Here is an 18,656-nt window from a genome sequence, read left to right on the forward strand (position 1 = left end):
GCTCTGTTGGATCTCTGCTACCCCGTCGGCCCGCACACCTGCACACTGCTGTCACAAGCACGCCAAATTGAATTCATGGGGGAAACTTGCATTGAGAATTGAATATAGAATCAGCCTGCATCTTGGCTATCATCATTCACAGGCGCCAAGGGAAGTCAAGGTTGATTGTATTTCAGGTTGATTTATACTTACTATGGGATGGTGTGGTCCTTCTGGCTAAGCTCTCCATTAATGTCCTGTATGGCTTCCCAGGAGTGATGGGGGAGGAGGCCCCAAGTCCTGCATCAGGCTCTAGGACCTGGTGACTGAGAAATGAAGCATCCTCAACTGAATGTCAGAGATGGGTCTGAATAGATCATAATTTTCTTCCTCATCATTCCAGTGGCCGATGATGACTCTGTGCTCCTGAGAAGCCTGGACGCTCGTTGGCCCTCACCGAGGACTCTGCATATGGCCCAAGGGTGGCCTTTGGCTGAGGCCAACCCATGCTCAACCCACCCACAGCTCTTCAGGACTGTGTCTCCAGCCATCACTTTCTCGTCTGGTAAGATTTCTTTTCTGCAGATCTCCCCTTTGGACGGGCAGCATACAAAGAGGGAAGCAGCGAGGCAGAAAGATTGCCTTGGACTTGTCAAGACCAGCTCTTTCCCTGTGACCACGACCTTGTCACAAGCAGAAACGTCATCTAAGCAATCTGATTCCAGGCTTGGTGTTCTTTCCTTTATACGATACTGACTCCACAGGTGTCCAACTTAAATGACCTTAGACATGCCGCGTTCTCACATTTGGGGTAATAGTCTAGGTTTCAAGACCTGAAGAGGGAATGATATGTTTGTAGGCATCTGTACCGGCATCTATAAACTGGTAGAGGGATCGGCTAACTTTTAACTGTCTGGGGGTGGGGCGGGGGTACATTGAACTTTTAAGAGCACAGAACATAACAGAGCTGTCAGGGTCCAGGTGGGATGGGCTGGATCTGGCATCTGAGGTCACTGCGTGATCTTCTGCTGACAGTATCTCCCGATGGTTGGATTTGGGGGGTGCCAGTGAATTTAAAACACCCGACTTCTTAAAGGGCTTCTGCATGTGATGGGTGTCAGTCTGTTTACCTGACCTATGGGCTATCAGATCTACTTCAAAGAAGAACAACAAATCCATGCTGCATTGTAGAGTTAATCAGCGGACGGTCGGTATATACGATGTTTTGTGCTACAGTGATCCCTCACTGTCCTGGCGTCCCTACCAACCCAGAACCCAGGCAGAAAATCAGAACAGTGGCCATTTCCCAAGGTCCATGCATTTTACTCATAAGTTAGCGACCCAGAGCCATTCATTAAAATTCTATTTATTATTGTTATTATTTTTATTTATTTATTTATTTTTGGCTGCATTGGGTCTTCGTTGCTCTGCCCGGGCTTTCTCTAGTTGCAGCGAGCAGGGGCTACTCTTCGTTGCGCTGCGTGGGCTTCTCATTGCTGTGGCTTCTCTCGTTGTGGAGCACGGGCTCTATGTGCGCGGGCTTCGGTAGTTGTGGCACACAGGCTCAGTATTTGTGGCTCGCGGGCTCTAGAGCGCAGGCTCAGTAGTTGTGGCGAACAGCTGCTCCGCGGCATGTGGGATCTTCCCGGACCAGGGCTCGAACCCGTGCTGCCAGCATTGGCAGGTGGATTCTTAACTACTGCGCCACCAGGGAAACCCTAAAATTCTATTTATTATTAATTTACAAACTGTTCTAACAAACATGACTACCTGGTTTCCAGGTCCATAGGAGACTAAAGGAGGAGGTTGAATAGGGGATAAAAGGGTGTCCATTGGCAGAACTAAAGGAAGTTTGACAGCCTGGTAGACGGGCAGTGCGGGAGGAAGGAGCGCTTGAAAGGGGCACTTTCAAAGCATAAAAACCTTTATTTATTCCAAATGATAAAATGCGAAGTGGTTTACCATAAGTGCCATGTGCTCTAATACATGAGGCGTTACTGATTTTGTAAACAGTCATCATATATAGTCTTTTAAAGATTTTTATGTCTATTTACTTATCATTATTTCTGCCTTTAGACCCTGCCATTTTAAATATTTGGTTTAGTTAAATTATTATTGCTTTGCACCATGAAGGCCATCTTGCAGAGTTTTGGGGTGATGGGAAGGTTGTACCATTATTCCGTTCATGACACTTGCACATTATTCCATTCATCACACTTGTGTGATGGTTCTGCTTGGTGCAGATGAGATCTGCATTCAGATCACTTAATTCTGATAAAGCGCCCCATTTGGCTTCTTGGTGGTGGTCTGAGCTGCCCTCCTGTCCCTCGTGTGTTACCCTCACCCCCCGAGTTTAGGTATCACTGTGGCAACTCACAGATACCCTGTGCCTTGCCAACCTTCACCCCCACAGATTCCCTCTGCGCCCCCCCAAAGCTGAGTACTGGAGATGAGGGGCAAAGCCATGTCCCCACCCACATATCCCCTCCCCATCTTCTGTCACCCCAGGGCATGGGGGGCAAGTAAGGCTCTAGGACAGGGTAGACCGTTCAAGGGTCCGGATGAAGTTATGCTGAAGGTGTGAGTGGTGGACACCAGTGATTTCCAGAAGTTAAAAGCCAGGTGATTATCATGACCAAGACAGGTGGAAAGTCTGCATTCCAGAAGCCCAGCAACGGAGGAGCAAGCAGTCAGTCCTCAGGTGCCAAGACAGGTGAGTCAGGGAGTCCAGAAGCTAGGGCTGTCTAGAAGTCCAGCCCAAGCAGGCAGAGCACGCCTGGGGGTCCCGTCCTAAGCCTTCAACTCTCAGAAAAAAAGGACTCTAATTGCTAAAAGGACAGTGCAAGAGGGGACTAAAATACCTGCCCTTTATTTATCCTTGCTTTTCTTTTTTCCTTTCTCTCATGTTTTGTACAAAAACTTAGTCACCAGAGAGAACCTTCTAGATACCAGTTAAGGCCCAGGGCAGGGCAGTCAGCAGCTTACTGTACAGAGCACTGCTTTCCTTCTGTTGTCCCGCCGGGTTAGAGAAATGATTTTAGCCTCCAGGATTTCCAAGCTGATGTTTTCCCAATGAAATATATGTTTTAAAATATTTATAATGGACAAAAAGGAAAAAACTAGTTTTGTGGGCCCTAGGTAGGTAAAAGGGGGCCAGCTCTGCCTGGCTTTGTGGAGGAGTAAGCTGTGTGTCCAGCTCTTGGGGAGCTCTGCAAAGACAGCCCTCTGGGGTCACTGGCCCCAGGACCCGAGTTACCAACGCTCTCCCAGAGTCCCGAAGACTGAAGGCGTACAAAATCCAACAGGAATGAAAGTGAGGAGAGGTTGGGCAGGAACATTCTAGCTGTATGACATTGGACCTCAGGTTACTCATTTGTAAAATAGAGCCCAAAATGTCTATGTTACTGGGTCATTGTGAAGATTAAATAACGCTGGTATGCTGTAGGCACTCAGTAAATGCAGCCGCTCTTGTTTTCCTTAGGCAGGACAAGTCTTTCTTTACAACCATTATTATTTAGTTTTGTTTTTAAAACACAGTCACTCACAACGACCACTCTTCTGAAACGCCCAAGGTTTCATATCCCATTTCTACTTTCCTCTTCTTCCTCTACTTCCCCTCTCTGAACCTATCACTGCTTCCTTGAAGTGTGGCCTCTGGAGGGCACCCCTCGTCTCCAATGCCAGGCACCTGCAAAAGGGGCCATCTTGTTATTAAAGCTCCTCTCACGTCACACAGACACAGGCTCTGCCCTCCGCTCACCTTGAACTTCAGAAGCAGGAGAAGGTTTACTCGTCAGAGGCCCAGGTTGTCAGTGAGGGCTTTTCTGGACCACAGACCAAGCAACTCTGGAGACCATACTGACCAGCAGTTGTTCCAGAAGCTCTGTTGGATAATTTAGATGTGACCTAGAGCTGACCTGACGCTAGCTGACCTGACGCTAGGAGTGAGAAGGCCTGACCAGTGCACAGCCATGGCAAGGAAGCGGTTACTCTCTGTTAGACCCATGTCCTCACAGTGGTGCTCCATGCTGATTGGCTCAGCTGGTTTGCACGTGGTGCTGATGAGGCCCTGGCATGGTGAGGCCAGCTGGGCAGTGGGACTGCATCCCCTCCACCTGTCCAGCCAACCAGCCGTTCAAACATTCACCCATCCATCAGAAGACCTGTGTCAACCTCCTATAATGGGTTGGGCACCGTGCTAGGCACTGGGGACACAGAGTCATAGTTTACTGGAGTGACAGCTGACGGACAGATGGTCTGAGGCGCGCTGTGTTGGGGATGCACAGAGCGCTGGGGAAACACAGAAGACAGGTGCCCAGGCCAACCTGAGAGAGTCGGCGGGAAGCTTCCTGGGGGGTGATGCGTGGCCGTCTTATAGGATAGAGGCACTAGATAAGACAGTAAAGGGAGAACGGTGAGGTTCCAGATAGACGGTTCTGCGCGTGGAGAAAAAGTACACAGAAGCAGGGAAGGGAACGGTGTGTTTGGGAAACAGCCATGGTTCCGAGGGGCGGAGCTTAGCTCTGTCGTGAGGGAGCCGGTGAGCGAGTTCGCACAGGCAGGCAGGGGCCCAGCAAGTTCTGTCATGGCATCGGGACCCTCTCCTGAGGGGCTGAGGCAGCAGCCATGGCCTTCAAGCTTGGTCATGAGACGTTCAAGCCCTTCCTCTCCAGCCCTTCCTCTCCTTGTCAGCAGGGTGCAGGCAAGGACCTTAGAGTCCTAAGAACTGAGTTCAAATCACTGCTTAGCTCACGGGTTACTTCGGAACGTCGCCTTTTTGAATCTCTACAGCCTCGTCGATAAGACGGCGAGAAACATGCTAACCTCACAGGGTGAGTTTCATGAGACAAGATCTGAGCGTGTCTCGCATTGGGCAACGCACTTCAGAAAGTGTGAGCTCAGCCTGATCTTTCAGGTTGGGGGCGGAGCACCTTCCTTCCCACATCTGGGGCATGTGCTGCGGATGAGCAGACACTAGATGGCGCCCTGTCCCCACTCAAGGGCTCCTTCCTGGGTGCTGGACTGCAGATGACAACTTCAGCCCCCGACCTGGGAAACCCCAGCTGATTTAGAGTCCTGACAGCCTGACTCAGAGCAAAAGGCCCCCTTCAGCCCCACATGGACTCACTCCCCTTTTCTTGCCTCCTTTTTCTGCTCAGGTTTTAATTGATGTACTGTACTTCATTTTACACAGCTCATTCATTTCTGAAAAAGAGCAAACTATGCTTTTAAGCCCTTGTTTCAAATGCATCTCTTTGATGATGCACTCAGTCCACTCACCCTCAGAACCCAGCGCCTGGCTTAGTGCCGAACCCACGTTTGGTATTAATTGAATGAATGAATGCTTTTTGAAGTAATAGGTGAATCTTGTCATTTAAAAAGTCAGCATCTAATTGAGTTTCTAGGGGAAAATATTTAGTACATAATGTTTGCTTGGGGACAAACGACTTTCCTCTAAAAGGGTCCCTCTGATGTTGCATAAGGTATAGTTTCACTCTGATGCCGAGCACTGTGGCTTTTCAAACCACCTTTGAGAAGCTCATCAGGCTCTCCCTGAAGACATTCTTCATATCTTGACATTCCGGGGACTTGGGCATCATTTTCTCTCACACATTCAGAATTCGTCCTTCCAGAGGGATTAACCAGTTGAGGAAAGTTCCAGAGACTTTTGCTTTCAGGGTGGCAGTGGCAGCTCTGTGAGTAGTGGGAGGCGGCTGGGCCTGGGCCTGAAGGCCGGTTGTTAAGTCCTCATCTCCGTCCTAAGCCTCGACAGCTTCTCCGGCTTGCAGAAGGAAATGAGGCCAGAACAGGCAGGGTGGGGTGGTGAAAGGAGCAGGCCTCACCTGGGCAGGGAGTCTGGGTGGCTTTTGTTCTCCTGAAGAGCAATCCATGGGGCCTTAGATGAGTTCTCTAACTTCTCAATTCAACTGTTTACAAAAGCTATGTGTGCACTTGGAGGAGGTTGGACTGTATAACTTCTAAATCTGCCTCCGGCTGGAGATAAATTTGCCGAGAGTACAGGCTGGGCTTGAAAAGAGATGCCTGCTGGAGTCCAGCTCCACCATTTACTAGTGTAAGTTACCTGTGGCCAGTTGCCAATGTGTCTGTGGTCCAGAGGATGGTGGGGATCACGTGTGATCATGTAGGTAAGCTGCTTAGCACTGAGCCAGGCCTCTGCTATGGTTTACTGTGGACCCACAGGAGGGGCTAACTCCACTCTACAGTGGCCCCCCCAGGATGCCCCCCAGGGGAGAAGCTAAGTGGTTTCTGAACCAGGGCAAACCAGAGGCCATAAGGCTCTGATGCCTGAAACCCAAGCTTCAGTTCTGCTTGGAAAACATCAATTTCGGGGCTTTCGTACAGAGGGTTTGCTTGCCAGGTTCATTTTCCTTTTGGCCGAATGAAAGGATCAAAATGATCTTTGTCTTTGTTTTGACTTTCCATTGGCCTCACATCAAGTCTCCCCCAAGAGGGAATGTCACCGAGCTTGACATTCCACTCACCCAGCTGGTGGCCTGATTTGCTCATCAGCAGTAATGACAGACGCAGCCCAGCTAAGGCTGCACAGCGGCAGCAGGGGCCTTACTCAGACAGAGCCGGTGGACAGGTTGCGGGGCCCCAGGCTGGCGCCTCTGCTCTCTCACCCTCGGTATTGCACACGCTTAGAGAAGTAGGCCGGTTCAGGCCGCACAGCAAGGCTGGGCTGCGTGCTCACCCTCTCTCCCAGTTTGCATGGTCTGGGGTTCCCTGGGTGCAGGTCGGATGGCTGACTCACACAGAACATTCTTTTCCTGGTCTTTGGCTTCCTTGAGAAGGGAGGAATCTGAGATTATTAGAGTGCCTTGGCCATGGCTTTAATGATGGGAGGGCCGTGGAGTTCTCAGGAGGCAGGCACTCTTCCCCTAAAACTGCCCCTGCCTCTGGGTGGGGGAGGAGCTTCTGGAGGGGGGGAGCTGCTGGGAGGTCTCCTGGGGACTCTGGTGGCTCTGAAGGTGCAGTACGGTTTGCAGGCACTGCCTGGAAAGGGGCCTGGGAGATTGCTGCTCAGGGCTGCTCATTGCTGCCTGAGTGCATGTGTGTCCGACACCCAGGCTCCCAGAACTGATGGTATCTTCAGATCCGGCTATGCCAGGCTATGCCAGGAGGCTCAGGAGCTGAGAGGAGAGGTCTGAATTCTGCAAGTCATACTGTGAAAGTTGGGGTCCTTAACGGAGTGAGAATGATCCAGGGGTGGGCTGGTGAAATGGGCAACACATTCGACCAGGAGCCAGATGACATGAGCTTACGTCCCCTCTTCCACCAACTGGATGTGAGGCTGTGTGGCCTTAGGAATTTCACTTAACCTCTCTGAGTATCAGTGTAGTCATGTTCCGATTTGGGATGGTGACTCCTGCCTCCCAGGCTGGTGGCAAAGATTAAATAAGATTGTGAGTACGAGAGAGCTTTGCAAATCGTAAAGGAGGGTTCATAGTTGGGGGTTACTATTCTAGTGGATAGACCTGGAGTCGTATGCATTTGCCAGATTATTTGAGAATATTTGATTCTGCTCTAGAAAATACGAGAAACCAACAAATAAGGAGGATAGATAAAACTAAGTGTAGAAGCCCATGGCTTGAGAGGCAAGTCAGACATAGATAAAGAGAGCGGATCACCGCGTGCATTTAGGAAGGGCTGGAGGAGCTGAGCAGGCTCTGAATATTCATGCTTTGCACTAAATATACATGAGGCACCTGAAGCATCAAATATTCAGTATACGTGGAACATACACGAGACCCACGAGGCACTCAATCGTCAATCAGCCGCCCATTAGTGACGCCCACCTGCTCCCATTCTAACCCCTAGAAATGCAGATAAGCACCATGGCTTTCGGCTAACTGGCGGGCTGCAGCTGTACCCTGCCATCCCTGCCGGAGGCTCACTGATAGAGCACCTGTGTGGTTGGGCCCAGAGCCTTCAGTCTTTTGCTCAAAGCCTCAACTCTGGTGCTTGTGAGCACACCGTCAGCAGGAAGGGCTGATGTGGCAGAGGGACAGGACACCCGAGCATTCTGTAGCCCAGGATTCAGTGGTGTGGACCTTCCATAATATCCTAAGTGTGTTCACGACCCCGTCTCTCCCTGCCTTGCTTTTTCCTGTTTTCAATCGATCCAATCAACCATGTGAGCTGAGGCTCCTGCTTTTTGGTCCGCAAGCCCTTCTGTTCGGTGACTTGCTGGTAGAGGAGTCGGAAGACACCCGTGCAGCAAGGTAATTTCCCCCATGACACCTGGGACCAGAACGGGGAGCTTGGGGCTGGGGGCAGGACGACTGCATGCTTCCAGCTCTGTAGCTTGGCTGCTGAGGTACGGGTGCCGTGTCTACACGCATGGTGGGTGGAGCGGGCCCCTCAGTACACCCCTCCCCAGCAGCCCTCGTCAGGTGGGTCAGCTCCCATGCAGAGGGCTGAGCGATGCCTAAGACCACACATTGTGGAGAGGTTCCCAGCGACCCTGCTGCTCTCTCCCCTTGTCCTAAAAGGACAGAAAGTCAAGTGATTTCAGCAGCCACCTGACAGAATCTCATGCTCTCCTCACTGGCCTGACCGGTGTTCCAACTTTCTCACCATCACCTTCCCATAGCCTCTTCTGAAAGTCATCCATGAGACACTACGTGTCTGAGCGCAAAGAAACCTGGGTCAGAGTCCCGCCTCTGTCACGTACTAGCTGTGGCATGTAATCGAGTCACCTAAACTCTGGGCCTCGGTTTCTTCATTTGTAAAATGATGCCTGACCAGGCACTTGTAACAGCTGATGTCTGTTCAGTAACCCCAAGCACAGAGAAGGCAGGTAGTTCTTTATTTTATTTTACTTTACTTACTCTATTTGGTTTTATTTTATTATTTAGATTTTTTTTTTTTAAATAGACATATAGGTGCTGGCCTAGATCCTAACACATGGAGATGAAAATTCAGCTCCAGTTCTTCAGGAGGTTGCAGTCTGCTTGGAGGAAAATACAAGAAAGTAGCCCAGTGTAGGGGGCAAAAGCACACCTGGGGAGCTCAGACTGACTTGGGGAGTCTTGGAAGAGTTCCTGGAGGACGTGCTACTTAGTTTGAATGCTCAGAGACGGATCCAGGGACAGAAGGGTGAGCTCGGTAGAAGGAAGGGCGTGGGAAAGGACAGAGTATTGAAACGTGGATTCATCAGGAGACGGATGAGTGCTATAATGACAAGTGGTTGCAGCAGGATAGAGGGTGATTTGGAGAGAGATTGTTCCAACAGCTTAGCAGTGGACAGATTGGCAGAGTAGAAATGGGAAGGAGTTCAGAGATTGTAAATGACCTACCCGAGGTCCACAGGAAGTGGTAGGTCCTCATGACTCAACTCTTTCCAGACCTCCCGCTCAGGTTTCTTAGAATCCCGGAAGGGCCTGATAGGTGCCTTTTCCTCCAAGTTGCTGTCAACCCACACCCTGGTGGCTGCAGATCAAGCCACTCTGGAAGGGAGGGGAGGGGAGGAGGCTGCCCCGTGCAACCTCACGTCATCAGAGACCCAGACAAAGGCCAGGCTGAGCGTGTGACGGGGACAGGCAGGTGTGTAGAGGCAGCTTCCCCAGAGCCTCAGGCTGCCCCAGCCGCCCTTCCTTGGGAGGGTCCTGCAGGAGGTAAAGGAAGAGAGGGAAGGAAGAGGAGGCTTCACGGGTGACTTCAGAGCTGCTTCTCACTCCTCAGTGTTGCCTCAGCCCTCTCCACGAGAAGGCATTTTGTTTCAGAAGAAGCAGACGGGGCATCATTGAACAAGGCAAGGTCCCCTCCTAACTCCCACCCCTCTGACTCACAGTATGCAAGACGAGCCCTCTGGGCAGCGGTTTTAAAAACCCCTTTTTATTACCATGGAAACTTACTGAACATTCAGGGGGCTGTTGGACCGGGGGCTTCCTTTCTAGGGGATGTGGAGGAAACCATCTTATTGTATGGGTATCAATCTGGGTCATATCAGGAGGGAGAAACCACACAGTAAGGTGAACAGGGGTCTTTTACATAAAGACTTTTTAACTGTAACGGGGGATTGGAGTAACGAGAGACGGGGTAGTGAAAAGTAACGAGAGGGCTAAATAATGCCACAAAAGCAGATAGAAGGGCATCTGCTACCCCTAGGCCTGAGATAAGAAGTAACTCCCTTCCCCCACCCAGAGCTGATCCAGGCCTTAGTGGGGAGGGCACGCTGTGGTCCCTGCACGGCCGAGAAGCCACTGGGGTGCAGGCAAAGGGGCAGACTTGCTGCAGAGCTCAGCTCTGGAACGTGCTCAAGTTCTGCCCTCCAGAACCTGCTGGAAATCTGCCCTCCAGGGTGCTAAGGAAAGCTGTTCATGGGATGGTGTCTCACCAGGGGCACCTTTCATGTGTATACTTCCCTCACGCAAAATACTGGAAAGGTATGAGATCAAGGGCCGAGATTTAATCAAATTAATCATTTTTACTGCTTTATCAGAGACATTCTTAAATGAAATTGGCTGCTACCCCCCTGTTCTCCTGCAAATGTGTGGTGGTGTAGAACATGATGGCAGGTACGGTTGGGGAGGAGTGGGCTGAACCTAAGGCGCCAGCTGTTTACCTGCCACTGCTTCTGCATCGCCGCTGTGAATGTCAGCACAACAAAGGACAAGAACAGTTCCGTACAATTTTTCAAATAGTTTTGGCCCTGCAGGGCCCCTGAAAGGATCCTGAAACCACGGGGGTCCGCCGACTGCCCTTGGAGAACTGCTGAGTTGCTGGCTTGGCCAAGCCCCTAGACTAGGAAATAGGGGTAGAATTTAAAAATTGGGCTCCTGGCCTCAAACCCTGTGCCATTTCCACCAAAACTGTCGGGGTTCCCAGTAAACAGCCCACCTCTTCTTTGTCCAGATTCTTAATAAGTTGAAAAATAAAATAAAACTAGGGTCCAAATGTCATCTTTTATTACAAATAGAGACCAGGTTGAAGGATGTAGCATCAGGTCCGTCAACCAAGTGGGCTTGATAATACCAAACCCAATCAGCCACATAGCGCTGGCCTGGAAATAGACCGTGTGTGTGCGCGCGTGCGTGCGTGCGTGTGTGTGTGTGTGTGTGTGTGTGTGTCAGAGGCGAGCACAGGTGGTCTGCAGCCCCTCGCCCCCGGGGAGGTAGAGGGCAGGGCTGAGCTGAACATGGTCAGTTACTCCTAAGACAGAGGAGTCTTTGGCCTTCATAAGACAGGGAAGAAACCCAGCCTTAGAACAGGAGTCTCAGATGCTTCCGACCCTCGCATTCTACATTCGAGAAGTTTTCCCTCCACCCCATGTCTGTATCCTACCAGCCAAAGGCAGTCTCTGAGTAGCCAATTCCCAAGGTTTCTTGTCATTTCTCAGATATGTTCAGCACCCCTCCTTAATGCCTTTGTAACTTTCTGTATCCTAGATCAAACGTAATCAGATGCTTTTTCAGACAAATAAAGCACGTTGGAAGTCCCCTTATTAAGAGGCAGTGAGGTCGAGGAAGAGAAGAGACCAGCTTCTGGCTGGGCCTCTGAGGGTCTGTATGGTGGTGGGACTTTCGCAGTTCAAGACGCAGCTGGTCAGATAACCCGGGTCAAGGCACCTGGAAGTGATCTGGGCAACTGGGTCCCCATCACCATGCTCATGTGCTTGTAATGTATCCTGGGAACTCATCCATCTGAAGGAGCCCCCTTTAGGGTGACCAGATGCTTGTGTCCATCCTCCAAGAGGCACTACATCTGGGAACCTGGAAAAGCAAACAAATCATTAGATGGCTAAACAGACTTAAAGCCCAGGAAGTGAGATGAGTCTGGGCCGCTGCAGCACAGGCCTTTCTAGTGATTAAATATTTGCGCTGCCAGATGCGCGCTCCCGTTTTCCCCCTGGTCGGCGCTCCGCAATGGCGGAGAGCTCTGCCTTCCGGCTGCGCCCTGATCGGCTGTCAGTTACTTCCATCCATCTGCTTGAGCTTGTGTGACATCATCTTCATCTGAACACATTTAGCGTTTGTAGCAGGCCGAGCTAAGTTTACAGATCATTTTCTGTTGATTGCGTTTTTGAGTGGCTGCTTCTCTGGGTGTCCGAAGAGGGCCAGTAATTCACCAGTGTGCGCTCTCCCAGTTGCTCCCACAGCCCAGTTTACTCCGGGGAAGATTTCCTTTTCGACACTTGATCCGCATCAGGAGTGTGGATTCCCATTAGGTCTGATCAAAGAGATCCTCTGTGATTTGCCCTACCCTTAAAGAGCCACCTGTGTTGGTTTATTTCACTAATAGATGCTGCCTTTAATGTTGCTGGCAGCCTGTGGGAGCTTAGATGAATATCCTTTAAGCCAAAAACAATAGAAAGTGTGCAGGGGCCTTAAGCAAGACCAACCTTTGAATTAAGAGTTTGGGATTTTGAAATGGAAAGCTTTTCCACCCCTCACAAAGAGTTTTTTTATTTAAAGACAAGTAAACAATTAGATGTTGTTAATATGCATTTCGAAGTTAATTTTTTAGAAGAAACAAAACCTTAAAGATAAACCCCATGTCTTTAACTTCAAGTGTGAATTTCTCCCTCAGAACCCCACATTTATGAAGTTTCATTTGGGGAGTATCTGTTCCCCGCAACTTGGTCTCCAAATGGTTTGTAAGAGCTCTCACTATTAAAGCCCATTCATAAGGGAAGTTGTCTTTAAAGGAGTTCAGTTTTGCTTCAAAACTGAGTTTCTTGATTGTTTACTTGGTTTAAAAGAGTGTACTCTGGGGTTTGGGTAATTGACATGCTGTAGAGGACCTGGTTAACCTCCTCAGTGTGTCTTACCAGTGGGACCTCACGTCAGATCTCCTGGAGAGTTTTAATCACACAGCTTCCAGGGGCCCGTAGGTCACCCTCTTCATCTGAACATACGGCACTTTCAGGGCATGACACGTTCTCCCAGCTCACAGATGATTTTCTGTTGGTTGAACTGTAGAGTGGCTGCTTCTCTGGGTGTGCAGGGCGGCACCTTCATTCACCACTGAAATCTGAAACTCTGCGGCCAAGACATGGAAATCCAGGTTTTCACAAAACCCGCATTTTCAGAAAAAAATCACTGAAATGATTCTGACATATGCAAAGATCTGATGCGTTTCAGAACCTACTAACTTCGCTTTGCCAGGTTTCATTTGTTCCATGCCTCTCCAAGACGGGCTCTGGAGATAGGCTTCCAGTTCATACCCGACTCATGCCAGGTACCCACCAGCATTGGCAGCACCGACCTCTCGGCATAGAGGAAAATGCTGGGCTGTTTGTACATTTCTTCATCCTTCCTTCTGTGCCGCTCTCTCAGATCTGCACTTTCTCCAGAGCTCCCCACGTAAAGGGATCTGAAGATGCTGAATCTGACCTGTTGGCAGAGTGTGTACCTTGCTGAGAAGAGGATGAAGCGAGCGTTTGGCTTCCTGGTGCTGGCATCCACATTTTAATTTTAGGGTCTTCATCTGCTTTGGTAGATAAATCACAAACATTTCCATGAATAAGCACGTCTGTTATGCAAATTGTCTTCCGTCTGCTGGTCTGTTGAGAATAATGTTCCATAATTACAACAGCTCTTTACTTATGGGCAAATCAGCTTTCTTACCACCTTCTCCATTTGAGAGAGGCCTCCAACTGCTGCAGGAGCCCTCGTGTCTGGAAGGGCTGGAGGACTCTGTCTTTATGGGCCTGTGGTCTGAGTTGGCAGGTCCTGGGACAGAAAAGGATCCAAATACCGTATGTTACTCATTTGTACATTTATTCCATGAGTGTTTATTGAGCACCTACATCATGCCAAAAACTGTGCAAGGCTGGGTATTCAGAGATGAATAGACCCAGTCTAGTTATCCATAATTCACAGTCTAGTTAAGGAGAATTAAATTCAACATGGTGTTCTAATGAGGGGTAAGTGTAAGGGTTCACATAAGTCCAAGGAGGGTCCGTAGTCCAGGATCAGGAAAAGCTTCCAGGCAGAGGTGACATCTTCCCACTATGCTCCAGCCATGCTGGTCTTTCCTGCAGTTGCAGATTCCTCCCCACTCCAAGTAGTTTCACTCTCTGCTCCCTCAGGATTGAATGTTGTTCCCTCTCCTTTTGACTATCTCCCCCCATATATCTTCAGGTCTTGGCATAAATACCACTTTCTCAGGGAGGCTTCCCCGACCTCACTCCCCACAAATCTACATGATGATTCCTCTGTTATTTTTCTGATGATTCCTCTGTTATTTTCCTTTCCTACCGCCCCATTCCTTTACAACACAAACGTATTTGTATCTATGTGGATCTTTAAATAACTGTTTATTGTTCCATGTAAGCTCCTTTTCCTTCACTGTGGATACAGTAGTGTCTGCCACACAGAAGACACTCAATAAATACTGGTGGGACACATGAATGAAACTACCCAACAAAGGCAAGTCAAGCAGCCTCTGGATCTCAGTTTCTTCATCTGAAAAATGGGATTTATGTGCCTGCTTCACAGGATTTTTGGAGTGTGATTACCTGAGCAATGTCCCCCAGAGATTTTCACATCCTAATCCTTGGCACCTGTGACTATGTGACCTTATATGGCAAAAGGGACTTTGCAGATGTGATCAAATTAAGGATCTTGAGATGGAGAGATTATCTTGGATTATCCAGATGGGTCTGATGTAATTACAGGGGTCCTTATAAGAGGGAGGCAGGAGATCAGAGGGACAGAAGGCGATGTGGTAATAAAAGCAGAGAGAGACCTGAAGATGTTATGTGGTTGACCTTGAAGGTGCAGGAAGGGGCCACAGACCAAGGACTGCAAGTTGGAAGAGGGAAGAAACAGATTCTTCCCTGAGCCTTCACAAGGGACACCCCCCTCCCCCCACTGACACCTTGATTTAGCCCGGCAAGACTCATTTTGAACTTCTGACTTCCAGAGCTGTAAGAGAAAAAAATGTCATTTTAAGCCTCTAAACGTGTAGTAATTTTGTTACAGCATCCATAGAAAACTAATACATTTAGGGATCCAATAAGATCTTGTGTGGGATGACTCTTGGAGAAACACAAAGCCGGGAGTCATTATTAGTTTATGACAAGTCACCCCTTGTTTATTCCATTTCTGTGCAGTGCTATGTAAGTTCCAGCTCTTATAATGAGGCGAGATGCTCGAATAATAGCCCTACACCCCAAGAAAGGGTACTTTTTCATAATTTATATTGCCATAGAGCTTGAAAATCTTCCAGGTCTTATAGTTCTTAATTATGCTCTCATGCGTATGTATCAATTACCCACATGCTCCTACCTAGCTTGTTACTGCAAAGATATTTTAAACTATATATATTTGGAACAGTTTCCTCTGCATGCATCTCCCTCTGAAAATATCCTATGAAATATTTCACCTTCACTGCAATAATCCGCTCCAGTTGGGACATGCTTGCCAATCTTCTCCTGGATGATGAAATTAAACGTCCATTGTTGTCTGCTGCAGGCTCAGTCCTACTTATTCTACCTGGCAGTTCTCTCCTCTTAACTCCCAGTGGTGTCATTGTAGATTTGGTTCTCTGGGTTTGTGTCTACTTTGCTGAGTATGGTCTGCAATCTGGGAAGGATCAGGGAGTGCCTGACCCAGGAGGTTATACTGAAATGGCGGTAGAGGGGGAAGAAAGAGTGTTGATATTTTTGCTTGCTGTTTCTCCCTGTTCGAAGTGGCTCTGCACGGTCTATACTTCTGGACCACTGAGTTCCCACTGAATCTCAGTGCTAAGGGGAAGCAGTTTTATCTGCAAATCAATGACTTTGCCAAGTGATAGCATGGGAGTCCTCAAGTGGCCCTTCTGGTGATTTTCGGTCCCACCTGACTCAGTTTTTCAATTTGTAAGTCTATTTTCTTCTTTTCTGATTCCCCCCATTCCTTCTGTTCCTTCTCTCCCTGACTGCTCCCCCTGTCCTGGAGATGCCCATGGGAACGATACCTGCTTGTCTCTGTTGGGAGTATCACAGTAGATCTTCATTGGACATTTTCATCAAATGGACTAATGTCATTCTGTTGGTGAGCTGAAAGGTGGTGGTCTGCCTCAATTTTTTGACCGTTACAGTGAACTTAAAAAAAATTTCTATTGTGAAAGAGGAGATTTCACCCGTGGAACCTCTATTTTTTAAAACATATGAGTTGTATCATAAGGTAAAACCTTTAACCTCTCTGCGTTTTGGTTTCTTTATCCGTAAAATGGAGATAATAATATAAACACGGTAGTGTTGTCGGGAGGATTAAATGAAATACTATGTAAAATGCTTGTCTCATATGGGGCACGGTCGCTTGGAAAATACTTATTCTGTCCTCTGCCCCCGACTCCATTCTCATCCTTGAGATGCATACACGCTCCCTGGTGAATCTGCTTTAAAGGAAGATTCTGGGGTCTTAGTTCAGAAAGTCAGATTCAGTCAGTCTTGGGAGAAGTCTGGGAACGTGCACTTGGCGCAAGCTGCCCAGGTGACATTGATACGGGTGATCTTCAGACTCTGCTTTTAGAGACTGTTCCATGGGCTGTGAATATGGTGAGCTTGGGCCAAAAGCATCTTCAGGGCAGCGCCTGTGTGACGTCAATTTGTGTATAATCACAGTGCCTGTCACAGAGGAGACACCCGCTACACATTGGCCAATGTTAAATGAATACCTCTGTGCACTTTCCATATTACCTGATTTATTTTTTCCGGCTTTACTCCTCACTGGGTAATTAGAAGGCTATGTATAAAGTACACTAGTGTGACGACCCATCCTCTGAACCCTGAAACATATTCCTAGGGGACATCTGGAGTCCCCACTCTCCTCCATTCCTGCATGTCCAAATTTACCCATCTTTCAATAAGCCCCAGTTCAGAGCCACATTCCCTATGACGTCTTTCCTGGTTAGAGTTAACATTACCTTCCTCTTCAACCAGTTTCTCTCTGTCATGTAAAATAGATTAACTCATACAGGTTAAGTACGTGCATTGGCTCTCTCAGCAAATTACATGCTCTTGGTGGTTTTCCCCACAATGTCTCTCAAATCCATCTCCTACTGCCATTTGGGCCACAGTTGGCCCAGTCCCAGCTCCATCATCTTGCTTGTATTTATGACATTAGCTTCTTCTTTGACTGGGTCAGGTGACTGTGAGTTCTGTATCTTTTCGATAAACTCTCCTTCAAGTAGGCTAGCTTGAGTGAGCCTCCAGCTCTCCGTTCTTTGTCTTCAAAAGAAATGTGAGAAGCAGTCAGTGATTGGGCATGTAATGGAGCAAACAGTTTAAACCTGAATTTGAGATGAACCTCGGCGGACTCACCTTTCCTAAAGACTGGAGCCATAAACATAGCTTCAGAAGAAACAAACTGGGGATATCAGGCATGTCTATAACTAAGCTGAAAGCTGGTACTTGTGTTTATTTATACAGTTAGTGTTCTCTGTTACTCACACTTGGGTGAGGGAGTCTTTCCTGATTGGACATCTGACCTAGCATGAGTTGGGCTCATGGCCTGCTCTGGGGGAACTGCCAAGACTGAGGTTCAATGTGGAAAGTCTTCTTTGCTGCCTCGAGAGACGGTAGTGAAAACGACAGGTACAGAAGAAATCAATCTAGCCCCCCCCCGCTGCTTCCGGTCCAGCGGCAGCCTAGCCTGGCAAAGGGCTGATAGCCTTTTCTCTGCTCTTCTAGATCATTTCTAAGGTGTTAGCACCACGCTGATGCTCTTGTACAATCACACTGGCTGCTATTCCCCTTAGATGGTGTCTCAGCCACCAGCTCTGAACGCCTTCAGATGTTCAAGGCAGCAGACCCAGCACTGTCTTCGTTGGCCGAGGTGCTGTCAGCTAGTCAGCAAGTGCTTACAGTGTGTCCCCTCGGTGCCCATCTCTGCACCAGGTGCTCTGTGCACTTGACTTACGTGTGTGAAGAAAATAGTTAATTTCCTGCTGGACGTGCTGCTCCGGAAGGGTTCTGACGCTTTGGCGAGCATTGCCAGGGCAACCAGACCAGGAATCTGTTAATTAATCGATACTGCAGTGATCGTACTCCACTCTAGATAAAGTGAAGAGGAAGCTGGTTGAGATGCTTTTCTTCTCTGTGAGGGGTGGGTGAGAAAGAAACAAGGAGTTTCACAGTACAGGTTTTGTCCCATTTTAAAGCTAACTGGGACAAGATGGGGAGAGAACTGGTATGGGGGAGAGTTATGGAGGAAAAGAGCTCAGCCCATAACCACGTGGATGACCAGCAGAAAAATGGTTGAAGGGTTTCTTAGGAGAGATGGAAACCACAGCATGAAAGATCTATCAAGGGAGAAGCTTACTTGCTGAGTTGGGCTTCAGGTTTCATGTAAAGTTTAGCCTTCCGATCAGGGCACCTGAGAAGATTCACTTAGGAGGGCTTTTGCAGAAACAGTTGGGAATTCATGAAGAAGGACACATCCATGTGAGTTTTATTTAATTTTGCGTGCGTATATGTAATCATGAAAACCAATGACTGGTTGTCCAAGGCTCTGCCCATGATGGTTTTTGACATAGGGATGCAAATCCTTCCTGGCCACAGTCCTGGCTGCCTTTCGGTGCTTTGAACCCCATTCTGCAAGCAAAGGTCTTTGGAATTAGGGTGGACTCCAAAGGAACTCATTTGTAGGTTGGACAGAGCCAATTAGATTCTTTTTATCTTCAAGAATCTCACTAAGAAACTAAATTAGTTGATAACTAGG

The 18,656-nt window shown here is 48.6% G+C and overlaps 1 protein-coding gene across 1 annotated transcript in view; it reads left to right on the forward strand.

Annotated features, from left to right (window-relative positions):
* CAPN14 (calpain 14) overlaps positions 1 to 18,656 on the forward strand; it is a gene marked incomplete at both ends in the record, with an annotated part of 57,404 nt that overhangs the window by 24,619 nt on the left and 14,129 nt on the right.

The sequence above is a fragment of the Stenella coeruleoalba genome (assembly GCF_951394435.1).
Source record: "Stenella coeruleoalba genome assembly, chromosome: 13".
Classification (NCBI taxonomy): domain Eukaryota; kingdom Metazoa; phylum Chordata; class Mammalia; order Artiodactyla; family Delphinidae; genus Stenella; species Stenella coeruleoalba.